At 37.9% G+C, this 15,409-nt stretch overlaps 1 protein-coding gene across 16 annotated transcripts in view; it reads right to left on the bottom strand.

Moving 5' to 3' along the window:
• Positions 1 to 15,409, bottom strand: part of SOX5 (SRY-box transcription factor 5) — a 632,328-nt gene that overhangs the window by 60,755 nt on the left and 556,164 nt on the right. The window lies entirely within an intron of this gene.

Raw genomic sequence — 15,409 nt, 5'->3', positions numbered from 1 at the left:
AACCATTCTATGGCACTCTAAATATGCTAATAAATTCAGTATTCTCTGAAAAGTATTTTTTAATTCTATCAATGGTAATGCTAGTCAAATTCTAACAAGATAAGAACCAGCACCCAGAACATCAACTGACCATTCCTGGTCACAGGAAGGCTGTAGGAAACTCGTGATCAGAGCCTAGACCTCATGGCTCCTTTGTCCTGTGCCTCAACAAGAAGACAATCCTTCCACAGGATGTAACTGTAGGAACTTATCTATAAACACTTCCTATCAGAGGTTAGTAAAATCTATTAGTTTCTGTGATAAAATATCATTGTAAATTGTGTGTTTTAAGATTGCCTGCTCTTTACAAATGAATATATTTTTTTTTAACTGGAAAACTGCCTGAGTGGCCTACATATTCATATATATCATGTTCACACCACATGACAGTAATTGAAATAGAGTGACTATAAGGAATGCATACTGGAGAGGAAACTGGATAACATCTTCTGGAAAAAAGCTTGTTGGATGAAACTTTGCAGATGAACAGTGTTCCCTTCAATGGAAGTAATTAATATTGTATATTAAAAAAAAAAAATAATTGGCCAACAATTTATTTTTAATTGTAGTGTGCTGTGCATCAGCAGAATGTTATTCTTACTGCCACTGATATTACATATTTCCATGTCAAGAGAACTTTTTTTGCTAAAACAAAGATAAAAGCATTTCTTTGAAGTAAGGACATACTTTTGTCAGCATATTTAGTAAGGAGAATATAGTCAGATGGGCAGCAGCAATCCAGAAGACCAACAAACAACCAGGCTGTGTAACTTAAGAATAGGCATTTGTTTTGTAAACTGCAGTCCTTTATCACAAGCTGACTATTCTGTAATGAAGATGAAGTGTTTGTATGAGGGTTCCACATGGAGACTTCTATCCCGGTACAGCTTTTCCAAATTAGAAGCTTGAAATGAGCAAAGTGGCACAGATATTATATTCTTGTTGGAAAAAGCTCCCTACTGCCTATTTGTTTACCACAAGTATATTTCCCAAGAGCTTATTATTTGATATATCCAGATTTTTGGCAACTACCTCCGAGCACCTGATTTCTGTAAGTGTATTTTCCCATTTGAGAGAGTAAAATTCTGTGAGTGGCCATTTGACAAAATACTTATTTCATATTACATTGCTTCACTTGACTGGTATTGTATATAATCATTCATTGTTATCCATTAAGTGACTAGAGTAGTTAATAAGCAAACACTGCTAGCAGAATTACTGTAAATATGGTTCTATATATTTCAGATTGCTGAGCTATAATTAAGGCATTTCACTATTTTACGCACATCTCCTAAGCAACTATTTCTCCAATGTTATTTATACACTTTCTGTTTGCATTTTAAGTTGTTGTATTCAACAGGGAATTAAGTCAAGAAAACTCTGTGCCTGCTTTAAGACTGATACTGATTTACTTCAGATCTGAAAACTGTTTCTCCTAAAGAGCAGTGCTCATGGTGGAAAGATTAAGGCCAACTGTATTCCTTATTTTGATAGCATGAATTTGTTCATTGGAATGTTGATATGGCATCAGGTCTTCATTGTCTGATGATTATAAAATTTCTCCATGAACTGTCTCCCCTCTTCTTCAGAAATAAAGTTGAGCAGTATGAATTTTGCAGTACATGTTGAGCACAGCACTCACCCTACTCTAGAAAACCTCTTGTGAGACGCTGTGATAGTATTTCTGCAATACTGAAGTCTCTCATTAGAGGTAGAAAAAGGATGATAATCAGCTACCAAAAGCACCAGAGCCATGTTATCAAAGTATAATTTGGGGCAGGACACGAAGAATAAATTAAATAAAAATAATTTGAGAAAATTCACATGGATATTTTTGCCTGTGTACTTCCTAAAAGTTCTCCATGGATATATTCATTTGTTAATGACAGTATCAAATACTGAAATGCAAAATGTATTTTTTCTACTGTTTCCCCAGTGACATAAATATTTCTGAGCCTGGAGAACCATGCAATCATATCTGTTGTCCTTGAAAGTATAAATTAATATTGTTCCTTCATTCTGATGTGTACAGAAGCTCAGTGACATCCATTCAGATCATTCAAAAGCTTAATTTGCTCTTTTGAACTGAGCTGTATTATCTAGTCAAAGGGTCTGGAAAAAGGCACAGGAGAGAGACTGACAAACTCTTAATCCATCATAAGCAACTTTCAACACAGCCCACTTTCGCAGGCTCAGAGAGCCACAGCTACTCTCTTCCATTTTGGGTAAAGACGAAAGATTGTGACATCTGTGCCTTGAAGGAAAACTAAGGACTGACTGCATTTTAGCTGCTTCCCTTGTACCAAGTCTCCCTGAAAAGTATAGATAAAGGAGGAAGTACGGGTAGAAGAAGAACACTGAAATGGAAGGACTGGTGGTGAATAGAGCATCTGAGTTGCAGAAGAAAACATACTTATTCTAAGAGCTGAATGAAAGCAAACTGATTCCTAGAATAGTTTTGAAGATTTTTTTTTCCCTTTGCCTTCTTCCTTATCAGGGAGTGCTAATAGGATGTGACATGGCCTCTTTATTCAGCTGAAGTAGTTATTTTTATTTTTATGTTATTTTGGGAGGTGAAGAATCCACCTACCTTTCATGCAATTTTTGTTCACGTTCATTGCCTTACATGCTCACCAGCAAGGAGCTCCAGAAATCTGAGAAGTCTTATCTTGTCCTATAGGATCCTATTGTGAAGTCAATATGGGGCAGCAGCTCACTTTCCCATATGTACATATGCATAATACTAATCAATTTTGGAAAGTTCTATCTCATATGTACGTTTCCTCCGGCTTGACTCCCTTCCTAACATTTCCAGCTATCACTTAAGTCAGAGCTTGCAGAAAAGGTAAACTGCACTTACTAAACTCGTAAGAAAACCGTAATTCGAATCAATTGACCCAACTTTGATCTAGAACCTCACTGAATCAGAGCAAGTCTGATCTGTGTTTCAAATGAGAAAATCAGCTGAATTTTGCTCTGGTTTTCATCAGTAAGTTCTATGCAACTTTCAAACTCAAAGAAGTGCCTAACTTTAAACTACCTCTATTGCTATAAGCTGGATAACTTTCATGTTTAAAAACAAATGCATGTTTGTTGAAGGATGCTTGAGATTAGAAGATGGAAGGCTATGAGAAGGAAATGCTGGAGTGTGTAGAAGAGAGCTGAGAGAGTACAAAAGCAACTCCAAAATAAGGAATTAATTTTCTCACCATATAGAAGTGCCCATTTTAATGAAATGAAGTAGTAGAAGCAAAACTGAAAAGCTGTTAAATCTTTTAATTCTTTGATTTTACGATAAAAATGGGTTTGGTCTGTAAAACTCCCCCTCCAATGGAGCCCATAAAACTCCAGAGAGCTTAAAAACTTCTGTGAAGCTTTGGCACAAACTTCTCAGGAAATAACATCAGAAACTGTTTTCTGTTTCATCTCATTATTTCCATGCTTCCCATTACTAATGTAACGGGAAGAGTGACACTTTACATATTCCATTAGGACATATACAGAAATTTAATTCTTAATTCTCAGAGATCTTGTTTCCTCAAAAGTAGTCTCTGAAAAATTCTGAAATCCTTTAGGATTCAGTTTCTGACTCTCAGCAAAGTCAAAGCACAGACACTAAGGTCCAATGACACTGCATGGTCAGATTTCAGCCCACACATGAAAAGCCTTAAATCTAGCCTGGAACTCATTCTAATATGTCTCTTCTGGCACATTCTGTACTCAAGTTTAAGAAGTTGTAGGCATAACATACCATGACTGAAGGTCAAAGGGAATTAAATTTTTAACTTTTGTTTTCCTCACATGCTGTGCATCACCCAAAAGTAAAAAGTTTATACAAGCTTTGGAACTTCACATTTAGCTCAGAGGGATTGGATGGCTAATTCTAGTCTCACCAATTCACATGGATAAAAATATCTGTAAAAACCTCATGTTACTTTAACAAAAGTGCGCATTCTACTTTTCAGTATCAAGCTGACCAAGGAAACTATATATAGTTCTAGAGAAGTGTGCCAGATCAAAAACTCTTGTGACCAGAGGATCTCCATGCAGTTGTCTAACAAGCACTTCAATGATAATTGAACAATGCAAGCTTCTCTGATTTTTTTTCCACTGGCACCTTTCATCTTGTCAAAAGCTGCTAAGTCCAGTTTACCTGAACAACTCAATGGAAGCATCCTCTCTGTCTTTCAACTACACATCTTTTGCCCCTAAATCTAAATGGCACAAATGCAGATATATCATCCTCTCTTCTGTTCTTCAGGGAAAAAACGACGTCATTTATTGACAATTATCATTCATAGGGCTGCAATACTAACTAGTCTCTTAAGAATCCTCAGTAGGCAGGAGAATCCTCCATTCTGCAACCACTAATGCGTATTATATTTACAAAAGCTTTATAATTCATTATTACTCCTGATGCATCAATGACTCCTTATTAAAATTGTTTTTTATAATTGTTGTGGTGAGGCACTGGATAAATTTTTAAAACAGACATAATATGTAGATTCCTAAGTGAAAGCGGGGAGTTTTGAAAATTTTTCCCTTCGTGCCAATTTCTTACATGGAACTTTTCATAACACAAAAATGGATCTGCTTGTCCAGAAACATTAAATACTGAAGTTACTGTGGAAGATTAGGAGATAATTTTCAATTGCTAAAAATGTGGCTATAAAAAGAGCTAACCCACGTTTTAAATTATTCAATCTGGAAATTTGGATTATGAGAGGAAAAAAATGATTTTATGTTTTAGAAGGCAGTATCAAAACATTAAACTGTTTTCAAAATTCACAACAACAGCCAAAACTGATGTAAAATCAATTTTTAAATTGCTTTTGGCTGAATAGTTGTCTGTAAAGCAGAAGAGGTGGGAGTACCAAAGAGTGTGCAATGGAAATACCAAGATGCTCTTAACTGTACTCACACTAGCAAGAGCTGCTATCATGAAGTAATAACATTATCCAGAAATCTTTGTTCATTACCTCAATCCTAATGCCATCTCATTTCACTTGAGTTACTTGAGTCTGATGATGGGGTTAATGAGAGAAGAGGTGTTTGAGTGGGTGTGAATTAGGGGCACTGCTAACATAGAAGCTATTTTTACAGTTCTATGTTTAATATAGTCTCAAGCTCAGTAATATTTTTTTTTTTTTTTTTCAGGTAAAATACTTGCACGTTCCAAGGCTTACAGTAACTTTGGCAGAGTAAGGACAAGGCCTAGACATATTCATATTACGTAGAGTACTACAGAGAGACTCATGTTTCTATTTCTTTTTTCCCTCCATCATTTTACCCAAAAGTCTAACACAGCAGGAATGCTAATGCTTTGATTTCTTACATTCAGAAGTTTTCCCAAAATATTTGGATATTTACAGTTTCCACAGCAGAAAATATCGCTGATAGACTCTTTTCCCACCCATCCTTGTACTCTGCAAGCCATCTTGCCATACTGTGCAGCACTCTATTACAATACATTCCAACATCTGCCTCCTCATACGACCTATTTGATTGACCCTTTTTATGCTGCTCCAAGACTGGCTGTTCTTTATAGTGGGAGGTTGAAGAGTACTCATTACATCTTCAGTGAGCGACTGGTAAATATATCTCAAATTCGAGAAAGACAGGGAATACTGAGCTGGGGTCTTGCTCACTTCTCTCTATTTAGCAGTGATCAGCTCCACACAGTGCTCTACTTGATCACTAATAATATGTCACTTTTTAGTCCAGAACAGGGAAGGTCCCCTGTTGGCCCTCCCATCTATCACTAATATATTAAACATTTGTGCCAATAACATTTTTCCATTGCAAGTATTAACATTACCCAGTGTTTGTGACTCCAGCGTGGGAAGCATGAATAATGCAAGAAACAGCACAGTCCTCCATTACGCAGGGACACATCTTGTTTTTGCCAAAGTCAGCAACTGTAAAATATCTCTCAACTTCTCCAGCTCATATCATGGCATAACACAGGTTTTTGGTCAAAGTGAACACACTCATTTTTATTGAAGAAGCATCTAGGATAACTGAAAAGCACTTTGCAATATTGCAGGCATTGAATACTATCCTTACTCTCACCATCTATCTTTCCATCATGTATTTAACAGCACTAGCATGCTGCACAACTACAGTAAATTGTCTGAAGAGATTTGGCAAGAAAAGGAGTAAATAATTCGTTGAAAACATAGAGAACCAATGCAATGATGAGCACAGTGAGGCGTCTCCTCTTCCCAAGGACAGAAAACTAAATCGACACACAGCAGCTATGTGTACTTGGTGGTTAAAAAGTTGCCCACAGTGACTCCAACGCAATGTCTTTCACAAATTCTAACCACCACAGAAATATGAAATCCTTTGAGCTTGAGGTTCATGTCCTACCAACAATCACAGAAATATTTTTACTTTACTGTCCTGTTACGTACTTACTAACTGGAACTGCCTGGGCAAATGAAAAGAAGGGAAATAAACCCCAGTAGGAGAGAGCCACTAAGCAAGTGGGAAGTAAGGAGTAAGCAGTGTATTCATCTGACTAGGTCTGAGGTAATCACCCTGAACTCCTTTTAGAAAAGAAGTGAATGGAACACACAATTTCAGGCCACATGAATTGTACATTCTAGGCATCCATTGCTGAAGATGATTCTCATCCTAACTTGCTGTATAATAAACCAGGAAGAAACTACTCTGAGCTTGGCATCTGTGCCACTTTTAAGTTTTATGCTAGCAGCTGAATTCTTAAAAATGAAATACATCCATTTTCTCAGAAGTTCATAAAAAATACAAGTTTCCTTTTCTCTTGTTACATAAGTAAGAAGAAAAGTGACTCTGTCTTTCTCAGAACTCACAACTGATAAGGCATACAGACATACTTAGAGCCCTCAGAGTAGGGCGTGTACCTCCCCAAAAGTTGCCTCCAGACTACTTGGGATTTGGGAACATACATGTTAACATAAAGTAGTGTGAACCCAAGGAAAATGATGACAAACATCGACAGCTGGCCAATCTTGCCCTTCTTTACTGTGTTTGCCTCAAACATAGTGTGTTTGTAAGAATGTGCGAAATACTTCTGAAAATAACAGTTATCCTCTATTTCAGTTTTAACAAGCAAAGGAACATATAGTTTACAGTCTTCTTCCAAAAGATCTAATTTATTGAAATTCAGAAGGGAACTTAAGCAAATTCCCAGTGAGAGTTAGATACCCAACTGATTGAATACCTGGTAAATTTTGGAACATGGGCTTTTATGATTTTTTTTTCCTCATATCCTCAAGGTTATACTCATTTTATACGTTGATTTTTATTAATTTTACCTTCAGATTGTTCAAAAAAGAATCAGACCAATGGTTATAGCACTGTGGTATGTGGTTTTACCATATTTCAGAAGGAAACTGATGACTATAATATGAGGGCTACTCCAAAAGTAACACCTCCTGTTTTATTATGCTTCCCCAGGATGTCAGAGTTGGATGTTGGTGGTGGCATGCTGGCTCTTGTTCATTACTGGAGAAAATGCATAGCTGATGATGGTGACTATGTCAAAAAATAATTTTTTGTAGCTGAGAGTTTCCTCCCTCAAACAGTGCTATTCTGTGCTTTGTATCTGTTGCAATTTTCATGGAAATAAATAGAAGGCGTTACTTTTGGAGTTACTTGCATTCATTTTTCCAACCAACACAGAAAATAAAAGAAGCGATCTTTTCTGCTTGCCTCCCAACAATGACAAGAAGACTCTTTAATCCTCCTTTTAATTTTGAAGAGATTCACACCATTAGAATACAATAAACATATTCTGTATGGAACATTCGCCATTAAGTAAGACCAAACATGATAAGATCTTTATTCTTCAAATTTACTTCTATTATTTAACTCTAAGCCCTATCCTCGATATTTAATATACTGCAAGCTTATGAAATATCTACCAAGAGCTTCCCACTGCAGAAGTAAGAACTGTGATTGGAAGATAACAAACAATCACTCTGAAATGTCTTTTCTTCAATTTACTGCATAGAAGGACTGTAGCAAATGTAATGAGCTTAGGATAAGTAACATCATAAAGGACATCACAGATTTTCTCCTAAATTTTATCTTCCAGCACTATTCATAACTAGCCCAATTCTTCAACTTGTTTCCCTTAAAATAATTGCTCTTAAAGATGATAAGAATCTATGATATGATATCTATCAGAGTCATCAGTGATGGTTTTTCATATTTTTGACCCTCCTTGAAAGTAAAGCATTGTATAACAGTAAATTATTCTGAATAACAAGACTGATAACAGGTAAAAAATATTTAGAGATGTTGCAAGGTGTGTTTACAGAATTACATGGCATTTGCAGAAATGAGAGGAATTGCTTGCTTTAGACTTCCACAGTTAACTGTAACCTCTTTAAATTGAATTGCCATTTCTGCAGTAGCAGATGCAAGCAACCCCAAAGATGCTATCTATTCTCATTGGCCTAGAGGAAATCTAAGAAGTTGTCAGCTGTATTATCCTTCCACACTCTCCTCACTCTCCCCCTGCTTGTCTTCCATATTCTGATGACTGTTTATGAGCTCAGCTGTCATTCTTTGCACCAGGGAAAGATAGATGGGACACACCAACCCCAACCTAAGTGACCTTTGGATGTGACAAGATTTTTAGGTCAGTCCTGCTAAATGGAAGCCTTGGTGTATCGAGGCTCGCCTGAGGGTGAAATTTCCAGTGAATTTATTATCTCCCAATGCCCTTTGGACTGCTTCCCACCATCAAACACCATGGCAGCACTCGGAACAGGAAGAAATACATTAACTGGAATCTGATCGTTTTAAAAGGTTACAGCTGCCCAAATATAATTTAATTTCATACTTGCCCTTTGAGGGTTTGGTGTATATTTTCATTTTATGACTGCAAATGATAAAGCTCTTAAGATTCCAGGCAATAAAAAGGAAAGGGGGGAGAAAGTATTTTAAGGGTTAGAAGTCTATTCAGTTCATAGTCAATGAGCAAAGTGACATATCAGCTTTTTTTTTAATCTAACATTTCTTCGCTTTTTATAGCATTCATTCCTTTCCACACTTGACCATGAACAACAATACCTCTTAGTGAAATCAAACCTGTAATACCACCCATTGTGATATGAAAAAACATCTGACGTGCAACCTATGTCCTACATACATTAAGGAGCTGATTCAGAACAGCAGCTAAACTGAACTGCAATGGAATTAAGTGAATGTGAACTGATACAGAGAAATAATCAATCAGACTTAAAAATATTCTTAAATTTAAGCATAACACTTATTAACTAGAAAGGCTTTGGTTCATCTTTGAATCTCTTCTTTAACTTCTTCTGTCTGAGCTCAGGTCATATGCACAAATTCATCTACCCATACCCACATACTCAGGATACCCAACACTGATCTAGAGGTAACGCTCAATTTAGTTAGTCTCATATCCATGCAATAGTAATAATCTAATGCAAGAGTATACGAGGTATGGCATCCTAGTACAAAATACACAATGCTAGGAAATTATACTACTCCTCTCTTTTACCCTTCTGGTGAAGCAAGCACCACGTACCCCAACGCAAGCTACCACATGAACGTGACAGCCTTGCCTAGAAGCAGGAAGTGTGGAGTACTCACATCTTCCAATGCAGCCTCTGAAAACTGAGTTACAAAACGTGACGATTGTTTCCTTTCCACAAACTCATCACAGGAAAAAAAGAAAAGCTATGGAAAGGAGAAGGATTCAGTGCAAATGTTGAGCATCTCATTTTCAAACCCTCCATAAGAAAGTAATAGCTGTTGGCTTTCCAAATCCTTTTGGGCCTCTTTAAATAACTTTCCCAAATAAACACTGATACATACTGTCCAAGTTACTTTTGCCACCAATATATCACACTAGCATATAGGAAGAAGCACAGCTACCATGATAAAGGAAGTAGGATGAGCAGAGCCTAACAGGAACTGTATTCCAAAGCACCTATTGTTGACATGACAGGACAGCAAGCTGAAAGTAAGTTATACATGTGTGACATGAGCAGTGCCAGGAAAGAGGCAATGGGCACAGCAGGTTCCCTTCAAACACCAGAAATGCCTTCTTTGCTGTATGGGTAATGGAACCAGAAACACTGCAAAGTCTCTGCCTTGGAGACCTTCAAGAGCTGCCTGGATGGGCACCCTGCTCTGGGAGTCCCAGATTGGGCAGAGGTTGGAGCAGATGGACCCAGGGGTCTCTGGCAACCTCAGTTCTTCAGGGATTCTGTGATACCACATATTGCATTCCAGTAAGCCCCAAGTCTGCAAATAAGTATCAGAGTATTGAACAAATAGCATTGTAGCACTGCTACTGTGAAGAAAGTAACAGATACTTAAGGTCAGTTTAATTTACAAGTACAAAATGTGTCTATTAGTGTTTCAGAAGTTCAGGGTTTAACTGTAAAATCAACAACAGAGTGGAATAGGACTTGAGTCATGCTCTTTTGCCAAATTCAACGAGATCCATTTGGTCCCTTTAATGAAATAAATATGCTGCTGTATTTTATGGTAATGGCCCAAAATACTTTAATAACACTATCACAAGCTGTAATGTTTTGGTGCATTAACAGAGAACACACTGTTATAATTTGTAAAGAGTATTTTGAGCCATGAAAGGGAAAAGAAAAATTAGGAAAAGAAGGAAGGGTTTTGTTGCCAGATGTTATTTTTATACTATTCTGTGGAGAGAAGTGTAAGTTGGAGAATAGATGCTTTGCCTTTGGAAGGGCAATGGTAACGCTGGCCTAACCGTGCAGATGTCCTGGGGGACATGCTGCCTTCCCCAGCACAGTATCCATGGGGATGCAGACAGGGACTCTGCTTATCAGACCCCTGAGTGCATAGTGGGGGACAGGAACTGCCCCTCAAGATGCCCTACATCTCCAATGGATTAACCTCATTCCCTTGCACACAAACTGGCAGTCCTGAGCCTGTTAGGGAGAAATTAATCCTGTACCTACAGGAGGGAGCTGAAAGAAGCCACACAACAACAGTCCCCAGACAAAATATGACTCCCTCCAAGTGCCTTGGACAGATGTTTTTTCTTTCTTCCTGTTCTGTTGAAATCAGTATCGTATCATTATCAAAGTTTCTCCCAGCTTAGAAACACAAAGTGACTTTTTGTGCTTTTCTTTCTTGTACAGCTGCTTTTTTAAAAAAATTTTGTTTGTTTAATTTATATATTAGCCCAATTTATGTTTTAGTACAATTAGGAAAGACAACTCAAGAAGTGGCTTCTGCTGACAGACCTGAACTCTGTAGTTCTAGAGTCTGTAAACTTCTGAGATGACTTAGCAAATTTCCAGTATGCTTCTGGCTGGGTAGGTTGTCTGTAACGTGACTGGCCTCTAGGGCTAGGAGGTTTAGGTATGCAAATCCTGTAGTTTGCAATACTTTTCTCCTTAACTATCAATGAATGGACAGGAAAAGAAACAGACAATAGGTAAAAACAGCAAGCAAATAAATCAGTTCTGTAAAGTGGAAGCTAGTCTAGGAATTAGACACAAACTCAAGAGTTTGTGTGGTTTACAAACATAAAAACTTGCCTTGTGGACCGCTAGGAGCTACAAACACTGCTGACTCAAAATTGTTGTGTTCAGATTGATCTTCCAAAATTCACTGGAGGGAGAAACACTAAGCACCTCTAAAAGAAGGAAAGAAATTTGAGGAAACTGAGCCTAAGTATTGGGGAAATAACTGCGCTCTAACTTGACCTCAGGAACAGGTTTACACTATCCAGGCACACCAGAACAAATAAGTTCAACACTGAAAGTTACATCTCCAAATACTATGGAGTTTGCTACGGAGGTAAGTTCAGTTGTTGACTTCAGAAAGAAAACAATCAAAACAAGTATCTTGACCTATGTGTTTTATTGTCTAATGCGTAGATCCACAGTCTACAGTAACTAGATATTTCACAAATTCAAACTGTGCCTAATACTAACTTCCATCCTTAAGAGATGCTGAAATATCCTCTCTGGTAATTGCTAGCCATGGAAAGGAATCAGATGCGAGCAAAACAACATAAGAGTCCAAGAACTTTTAACGGACTGCACTGTTGTTCTTGTTTGCAATTTATCAGAGATAATCTGTGTATAAATTTACTATGCTGTTTGTATATTTCTATCCCATTCCGCCTTGTCAATTTGAAATGACCTAAAACTTCAGAGAAAAAAGAGCCATCACAAATTAGTTAGAAAGAAGACATAAATCTGAATTCTTACACGGTTATATGTTACACCAACCTGCACCTAACAGCAAACTGTGCCGTAAGACCTAGACATAAAAAGCAAGCAAGACTTCAAGAGATAACTTTTTCCTGTCATAACTGCTGGGATGCATAAAATGTAGTTTGCTGGTTTGTGGATACAAAGGAGTGAGTTAGCTTTCTGCAAGTCTGTTTTTCTCACTGTTGCTATTTGTTATCGGTAGCATTATTCTGCAAGCTTTGAAGAGTGTGCATGTGAGTGGTCTGTGGTTTGTCTGTCTGTCACAAGGTTCTGCTGAGACACTGCAAATACACACAGTTAGCAAAGCACAGTGTGAACACAAAAAGTCCAAAAATATCCAGAAAAAATTTATTAGTCTGAGTGCAGCCTTCATGTTTTACAGGAGGCCTAAAAAGGCCCCAGTTTGTGGTTTCAGAGCAAGTACCCCCAGCCAGCCAAACCCCACTCAGTGTGGCTTTGCGTTCCTCCCCCTGCACAGACAGTTTGCTCAGGATTATACAATCTTATTTGCATGATTATATAATCTTCTTTTCAGCAACATCCCTCTGAAGAGCAAACAACATAATAGGAAAACCACTAGTGTAAGCCAACTGTTTCAAAACCCAGTGTCTGGAATGTGCAAAGGGCGCAAAGTAGGAAAAAAAAAAAATGTTTTTTTTCTTTTGTTTCAAGATTTTTAATCCAGGCCTTTCCAGGGAGAATTAATTCAAAAAGAATGCAAGCCACCACTGAACACTGCACTCAGTAAAACACAAATACTTCACAAGTTTGTTCTGTTTTCATCATGTGGTCACAGTTTTTAGGTTATCCCAAGGTATATGAATGAAGGTGGCTATTCCCTCCTTCTCAACAGAAGTTATTTTGGGGCACTGTGAGACACTTCTCAGTTTTTTCCCTGGTCTAAGACACTGGCAGTCAGGTGTTGTTGCCTTTGCTGCTATTCTGACACAGGTTTTGTACTGCAGCTTGTTGAGCTCAGACCACTAACAACATCACTCCAACCCACCAAAGTCCTAGTTATATCATATGAAAGAATAAATGAAGTTTTTGCTGATTTATATGCCTCCATTCCTTGAGCTTTCTCTCCTTTCAAATACTTCAGATGTTGTCCTAGACAGGACGCTGTGTAAGTGAAGACTGTCATATTCCAGTGTGCAGACACACTCCTCTGCAGGGTGCTAAAACTACTTATGATGTCACTTCAGCAATATTCATCTAAAATTAATGCCTTATAAATAATCAAGGAGTAATCTGCTTCTGTCTGTCAGTCTAACCCCAAAAAGAAAGAAGTGTAACGATTTTACAAGAGAAAAGAAATTAAGGATGACCTGACCTTGCAAGTATGCTTGCCAGACAGTTACGCACGCTTTCTTGCCTGACCTATTTTTCCCTGCTCACACCACAGAGACATTTCAAACAAATGGCCAGCAATTTAGGCTGCTTAAAACACAGGAGTTGCTAACCCAAACACTACAGTTGGGCATCTTAATGCCTTTGCCAGGTTTCCAAAAGTTCTTAGTCTTCTTTTCAAGTTGAAACAGAGCTCTATTTATCAGTCCATAATGGCCTATGTCAAATGTCACATTTTTCCACTCTTTTCCAGAAATTAGTGTACTGGGTAGTTATCACAGCCTAATATTTTGTTGTGGATCACAGGGTGTGAATGGACTGTGTGAAGAAGTATACTGAATACATACATCTAATACACTCTGTAGACATGCTAGATGTTTTAGTTATAACACAAACATAAGGAACAACTTACAGTTAATGAAAGTATTTATAGCTTAAGTAAGCCTTCTTACAGCCTAAATTTCAATGCTGGAATACTTTCAACCTGATTTTGAAAGCTGCTCAAAACTATTGCCTGCTAAATTCCCATCGGATTTAGAGAACATCTGCTTCCCACTAGGAGAATCAGTCTGTACCAATTTTCAAGATGGTAATCACATCACCTGTAGTATGAGCTATTTAGTACCTGTGATTTTCAGCCCTTTTGGTTTGAGAACTCCACAATCTTCTTAGAGGAGTCAAGGACCAATGTATCATGACATAAAAGCCTATTTACAACAGGTTAACTTTTCTGAGTCACTTTTCAGACCCATTAAAATTATTTAATGGTCCCCTAGCAGAAAAATACTGAATTATACAATTATGAGACATTTAAGGTCACTGCAAGAAAAAGGTATGGAAATGGCCATCTTTTTGCCAATTCATAGAAGTCAAGGAGATAAGAGAAAGCTTGAAGCAGAGAAAGACAAAAGAAATGACCCCCCACCCCCAAGAGATAAGGAGAAAGAAAAATAGAATAAATGCGTGCATACTGAAGATGAGGCAAAGGGATGGGGTTCTGCATGCAGCGCCTTAGATGGAAAGAGACAGCAACAGGAATCTGAAGGCTAGTAAATACGAAATAACATGGCAAAGACATTGCTTGTGCTATTTCCATTGTCCAAATGTCAAACTCCTTCTGGGAAGCCAGGGTGGGGTAAAGTTGGGGGAGGAGGAGTAATAGCTTTATGAGCATCTTAACAGGTTCTTCCTAAAGGGGATTTCTTGAAAACTGCTGGGCTCTGATGCTAGCCCATATGCGCTCAGGAAAGTCAGAGAAAACGCTGGCTGCACTTTTTCCAGGCCTATTTGCATATGTTCTTTAGTATGCAGAATGTCTCTGTATGTAATTGAATTGTTGTTTTTGCCTCTATTAATACATATGCAAATGAGTCACTACTGCAGCTGTGCTGTATTAATCATATGTGTGCTTCTGTCTGTCTGCCCTGCAGGCTCAGGGTCGGAGGGAGGGGGAAGAGGGAATTCAGTCTCTAACCTACAAGAAAACTCACTCATGCAGACAGAGGTCTGCTAGCAAACAGCAGGCCTGAGTTACAACTGAAAGGAAGACATGCTGGTCATTTTTCAGTCTTTTTCATATTTCATAGATATGGATGGAATCTGAAAGTTATGCAGAAAGGACTGTTAATCTAGATAAAATGAATAAGCCATCACAGCTAATTCTTTCCCCTGGAGGGCTGGGGAGGGAGTTAAAATCTGACAGCCCACAGAGTAGTCATGATATTGTTTTACCATGTGTATTTACTGCCTGTAAGTGTTCACTGTGCATATGTTCAGACACTCAC

The sequence above is a fragment of the Phasianus colchicus genome, chromosome 1 (assembly GCF_987193195.1).
Source record: "Phasianus colchicus chromosome 1, bPhaCol1.hap1.1, whole genome shotgun sequence".
Classification (NCBI taxonomy): domain Eukaryota; kingdom Metazoa; phylum Chordata; class Aves; order Galliformes; family Phasianidae; genus Phasianus; species Phasianus colchicus.
Note: the sequence above shows the minus strand (reverse complement) of the source record. Positions and strands in the feature narration are given on the sequence as shown.